Source organism: Diadema setosum, chromosome 20 (genome assembly GCF_964275005.1).
Source record: "Diadema setosum chromosome 20, eeDiaSeto1, whole genome shotgun sequence".
In the NCBI taxonomy this organism is placed as follows: domain Eukaryota; kingdom Metazoa; phylum Echinodermata; class Echinoidea; order Diadematoida; family Diadematidae; genus Diadema; species Diadema setosum.
The window spans coordinates 26,711,852-26,718,581 of record NC_092704.1 but is presented as its reverse complement, the minus strand read 5'-3'; positions in this window follow the sequence as shown (position 1 = coordinate 26,718,581).

Genomic DNA, 6,730 nt, shown 5'->3' with positions numbered 1-6,730 from the left:
ACTTCAGATTAAAGAGAGAAGTGCCTTTTGTTCTCACTTCAGTGAACCTTTCGCAATGTTTCATCTGTAGCTTTGTTCCCTTTGTTCTTATACTTGTCATGATTATCATTTTGTAGGAGCGAATTTGTGTGACAAGAAGATGTGTCAAGTTTGTTGGCACGCTTTAGTTCACGTATTTGAATGTATTTTTGTTACAATGAGTATAAGAAGTCCACACGTGTGTATTGAATACTTCCACCCTATACTGACACACAAAACACAAAACGAGGTGCGATATCTCGTAGTATGCATATTTTCGTGTGTCAAGCCCACTTTTGTTTGTCTTTTTTTATTCAGCCTTTGGTACTCGACATCTCGTTACCGTAGTCCCTCCTTCTTCCAATTTATTCTAACAGACATTTTTTTTCTGTCTTTTTTCTTTGCGTACTATCCACGAATGACCAAAAGCTCATTTATTGGGTCGCCCGCAGTGCTTCACGGGGTACCCCAGCTGGTGTTTTTAGACCTTTGACATTTAATTAACGACACGTAATTCCATTTCTGATGTGCAATCTCCGCTATGATTATTAATGTGCTGTCGATGATGTTGTTGACTTTCTTTTCCCTGGGATCGAGGGAAGATAGAATGAAAAGAGAGATAGATATATCGAGAGATGGTAGATGTAAAGATATAGATAGATAGATAGATAAATAGATAGATAGATAGATAGATAGATAGATAGATGGATAGATAGAAAGATAGATCGATAGAAAGATAGATAGATAGATAGATAGATAGATAGATAGATAGAGATAGATATATAGATAGAGAGAGAGATAGATAGATAGAAAGATAGATAAACAGATAGTAGACAGATAGATGGTAGACAGACAGATAATTAGATAGATAGTAGGCAGATAGATAGATAGATAGATAGATAGAATGATGATAGACAGACAGATAAATAGATAGATAGATAGATAGGTAGATAGATAAATAGATAGATAGATAGATAGAGGGAGAAAGAGAGAGATACAAAACTAGATAGAGAGAGAGAGATTTGTTCCGGCAAACTTGAGAAAAAGCAATCACAATCGATGCCCCATAAGCTATAATGCGGCGCATGAGGTACTACCAGAATTAACGAGAATGTTTCTTCGCTGGTCGCCTGCTTACCCGTTCTTGTTGCTAAACTCAGAAAGAAAGAGAGAGATAAAACAACAACAACAACAACAACAACAACAGAGATTGAGGTAGAGATGGGGGAGGGACCCTCCAGCTTAGATGTAGGCCAGAGACTATCAGAAAATTGACTGCAACATATTACCAATGAAAAGTCTCATCACCCTTCAAAAGGTTGCGTAAGACTGATAGCCTTCCAACAGATAACACGACCCCCCCCCCCCCCGGTCATGAAATAAGTTCGCGGAGTTTTTTTCCATTGATCATTGTATTCTGTGTGTGCGGGGGGGCTGTCTTTTGTTGTTAGCCTGTTTTTAAAATTGGAGGGGATTGATTGTAGTTGGTCTAGGAAATGTGGAGATGAAAATGCCGTGAATTACCCACTCGAGCAATGTCTAGAGCTTGGAGGGAAAGGGGGGGGGGGGGGGCTTGCCGGTGCCCTGGTTGGTAACATTCTATAACCGGTGAGGACGAGTTATGGAAATCATTATTGTGCGGAGTGCAATGTTTCTGATCAAAATGCTTTCTTGCTTTGTTTTAAGCACTACATGAGTGGAAAACTGACACTATTCTGGCATAGCCGTTTTCTCTCCGTTTTCTGTTTTTTTTTTTTATTCTGAGTAGGACAGCGTGTCATTTTTGGATTCAATTTAAGCGGTCTCCGATACAATTGGTACAGACGGTCTAAAATGGAATAGATGCACACGCAAGCACAGCAGAGAAACACAAACACGCGTCCTTGTGTTTATATTTTCTTTTCTGACACAGACGTATCTGTTTATGCCTCCTTACCTCTTTGAATACTCTATTCTTAACAATAATGGAGCATTTGGAAATAATGCAACAAATTATTAGGAAGATCGTAAGAAATGCGGATGCCAAAGGATAGACATTCAGTTGTCCACTTTTTTTTTTCATCAGATCGATCTTTCCGTCAATCAATTCAACTATCTATATCGATATATCTCCACGTCTGTTTATTTATCTCTAATGAATATATGCATCTATGTATTTATCTCTGTATAATCGAAATGATATCCGCTTTATAGCTCCCCTTCTCACAAACTGTGTAGAAAGGATTTTTCCCTCATTGATGTATAATAAGAATTGTAAGCAGATGGTAATTTCCCAAACAAAATTCAGTATCAATGCAACAGTACCTTCTGAGAATGCTGGAAAAATAACACTAGAAAAAAAAAATACACAAAGAATAAAAAAAAAAATGAAGAAACTATACATTAACTTGGAAAGCGGAGATTGTTCGATTTCTTCTATTTTTTTTTTTATTACAAAAAAATCAGCAGTTTTTACCAAGATTCCGTCTTTGCACCCACCCCTCCCCCCACTCTGCTTGTTCTCAGGAAATGACTGTGATAAATTACGACATGCTCTAAAAATATGAGACCCGATGCAAAACACACGCTCATTACATCTTGTAAACCGCGCGTAAATCAAATCGCGGGGACCAATAACGAAGAATGCGGTGTAACCCAAGTCAGCGTTATCGGCGGAAAAAAATATATCCACGACACTCGAGTCATTCTTGAGTCGTATAAAATGTATATAAATATATACCTCGCGAACAATATTGCTCGCTACTCTCGGCTTTCTGTCGGGTTGTGAGGGGCTTCAATGAAGCACACGAGTTTGTGTTTTCCACACATGTGATGAAGCAGATGCTACAACCAAAATGTCATGATGGCCCGATTAATCTTGCTGTCTTTTTTTTTCTTCACAGAAAGAGTAGAGTAGAGAGAGAGAGAGAGAGAAAGAAAGATATCTCTCTAGAAATATTCCACGCGGGGCCCCAGCAACCATCAGATGAGCCAAGATTTATGTAGGTCCGTTAGAGAAGAAGGCTATGTAGGTAAATATAGAAGAAGAACAAGAACGAGATCAAATGGGAGATGAGGACAAGGTTCAAAATCAAAGACCAGCCACTTGGAGTAGCCTATTTATTGCCTCTCCATCTCATCCTCCAACTCCTATCTCTCTCTCTCTCTCTAAACTCTATTTCAGCTTCTCCCCGTCAGAGCGTTTTTTTGCACAACAACTCGCAGAGGGAGTGGTAATTCACACTCCCCAAGAACATATCTATCATGCTACGAATAGCTGGAAGAAGTCAAAGTCAAGAATTTAAGTGGTCGGTCGCTGACGGGACTAGGATTGTTGGTTTCCAGGATGCTTGAAATACGGCCCATGGAGTAGAAGCACTACCCTGCCCCCCCCCCTTCCTTCCTCTTTCATTCCTTTGTCTGTTTGGAGAGCACGTAGACCCTAAAAATGTCATGAACATCGTTAGCTTTCTGAGATGAAGCTGAAGGAAAAAAAATCGTATGTGTACGTGGAATTTGCCTCGTGTAACGTTAGCGAGGATTTATGAATTCTCGTAGTGTTTTGAGCCATTTGTCTTGAGCTCAACAACCTTTTCGTGAATCTGTACATGAAACTTGTCTTATGACCTGTTGATTTCTGAAAAGGTCAGAAGTAAATGAAAAAACAAAACAAAACGACGTCGAGACTCTTCAGTAACAAAAAAAAAAACTAATTCAAAACTAAAATACTGATGGCACTTAATCCCCAAATCCACTTCCTTTGATATTTCTTCAAGTCTTAGAAAATAAACAAACAGTAAACAAAGAAATACACAATTAGTGGATGCAAGTAATCTGTGTTAATACAACTTTAGGACAACAAAGAGTTAACAGAAAAAAAATACTACACGCAAAAGAAAACCAACAGTAATCGAAACACGAATGGTGACGAGAATGATGATAAAAATTGAATATATTTATGATCCTTTTTTTCCTATAATCTAGCCTCGCCTCTTCAGAGTTTCTTCAACAGTACCCTGTCATTGTTAATATCATTATCGTAGAAGGGGTTATGCAGGTATGTCAGATGCACCGGTATAATATGCGCGTGTTCTCTTCTGTCACCTATATACTGCTTATGCGTGGCACTTTGGGGCTTTGATAATAATAATAATAATAATAATAATAATAATAATAATAATAATAATAATAATAATAATAATTGCATTTATATGGCGCTTCATACTGACGTTTCTAAGCGCACTTTGCTACTCATACAAATAGATTAGAAAACACAATAACATTAACAAAATCAGCGTTAACAGTAACAAAAGAAGAAGAAAGAAAAGAAAAGAAAAGAAAAATACATGTGATACAATGGTACAATAATTGATAACTGTGTGCGCCTCCAGGAGAGAAAAAAAAAATAAATTTACAACTGATTAAACAGGTGAGTTTTAAGAAGAATTTTAAATGATTCGACAGATGAGGCATTCTGAATATACAGAGGGAGTTTATTCCAAAGAGTGGGAGCAATGGAAGAGAAGGCTCGTGGGCCATGAAGTAATTGGAGAGAGGATATGCTCCACAGGTCAAAGAAAAACAAAGGCTAACAACACTAAGCCTGTCTAGACTAATTCGGAATACTTCCGACGGCAGGGCATCCCGCCCTATCTGGGCGTTACCTTCCAGTGTGTTCATATCAGCGGTAGATGAACTCGTAACTACACTTACGCTAATATCGCAATTACGTCAATGCGGGCTTACGAGGTTTTGTGTGCCGACTCAAATACGCCGCTGTACGTTTTGACTGCTATTAGGTGGCATGTATTGCATGTAGAAAACATAGCAGGCACAAAATCGAGCCATTTCGAGCAGCTCGCTGCTTTAACACATCACCCCCCCCCCCCCCCCATGTTGGCGGTACTTTCATATCCACGTTAGATGAATAGGGGTAGTCAATGGGTGCATGATTAAATTCAGCTAGTTCTTAAGAGCATCAGGTTTATTTTGTATAGTTTTGCTGCTAAAAAAAGAAAACAACACACACACAAACACACACACACACACACACGCACACGCACACACGCAAACACAGAGGCACGATAAGTCTTTGATTTAGGGTTCTTTATACCCCACAAGTTTTCTTCTGTTATACAATGTACTAGTATTTCACACACTAACAGCATGACCGAATGAAGATAATCGTTGTGTCTTATCTTCTCTCTACATTACATGGTTAAATTAACCCATGTAAGTACACACACTTACAGGTACCCTCCTCCCCACACATACCCACACAAACACTCAGACACACATACACATATATACACACACACACACATGCAAATAATGACATCCTTAATAGATCTTAGGCATCGTTAATTTATGATAGGGTATGTTTCCTTACAAAGCAAAAAAAAAACAAAAAAAAAAAAACAAAAACAACAACAAAAAGAAACGCAAAAAACCGGTTTAGTAGTACACTTCGAACAGGCTGAAAATCTTTTTGTATTTTTATTTTTTTTTTTAGATAGAGCTATTTAACGGTAACCTCTTTTACAATCAAGAATAGTAAAATACATACCAATTTGGGTAAAATTTAGATTCTTCTTCTCTCGCAAGTATAAACAGATCAATAAACAGATTAATAAAAAAAAGATCGTTTTTACTTGTAGAATAAAAATACAAATAATCATTCCGTTAGATGAAGAGTATATCCAGAAGCGTATTGCATTATAGTTGGTATTTTCATAGAAGAAACTCCCAAAATGAACAAATACTGCGTTATACTATCTCATTCCTATTCTACAGGAGGAGACGGCGCATTTTTCTCTCTTTTTTCTTAAGGCTGGGAGGGAAACCCCAAATATGCCTGTCATGGTGAAGAATTATGCCGTATTATTTACTTAAGATCAACTCAAGTGCTTACCTTTTAATAATAAGATCCCCGTCAAATGAAAATGCTAACAATGATAGTCAAGAAGGTTACGAGTTTGTTATTCTCCCGCAGCTTTTAAAAAACTTTAAATATGAAAAGTAGAATACTGACCTGTTCGTCAATTAAAGACCTAAATTTCCTGATAAACAGAAACTATCAAAATGCGAAACAAGAACAAAAATCGACTGTCGAAATTCAAGAATTTCTCTTTCTTCTATTGCGACGTTTCCCATATCAGTATCAGACAGTGAGGGGCTGCGCGCTCAAGCGCAATTCTCATAACTCCCGTTACAGCGAAAGATCCTTCTCCCCTCCCCTTCTCTCTCCTACTTTCTCTTCTCTTTCTCGTCTTCATCATATGCAATGGTAAATAACTGCGGCCTACTTGCATGTAGTAGCTAGCGGTATCAGACGACTGACCCTCAGACGGTATACGTCTTGCACTAGCGAATAATTCTCACGTGAGTCTTTTTGAGCTCCACTTTTTTTTCTCCCTCTCTTCTTCCTCGGAGGGAAAAAGCAAATTTGCTCATCATCCAAAATTACCACTCTCGGCAAGTTCCCCGCACTGCTGCAGTGCAAGCCAAAACTCATATGTAATCACACACATCGACTGCTCATAAAAAAAAAAAGACGAAATAGTAACACAAAAGAGGACATTTCGGGTTAAGGGAACGGGGCAAAGAGTGGAGGTATTGGGTTTTGTCTGAGAAAATCAAAGGGAAACCACCAGGAATTACCTGTCCCGCAATCTTGGCCCGGCACTTTCTGCCTCTGTTCGTCTTCCTCTCTTTACTGGTATGCCTTATTTAA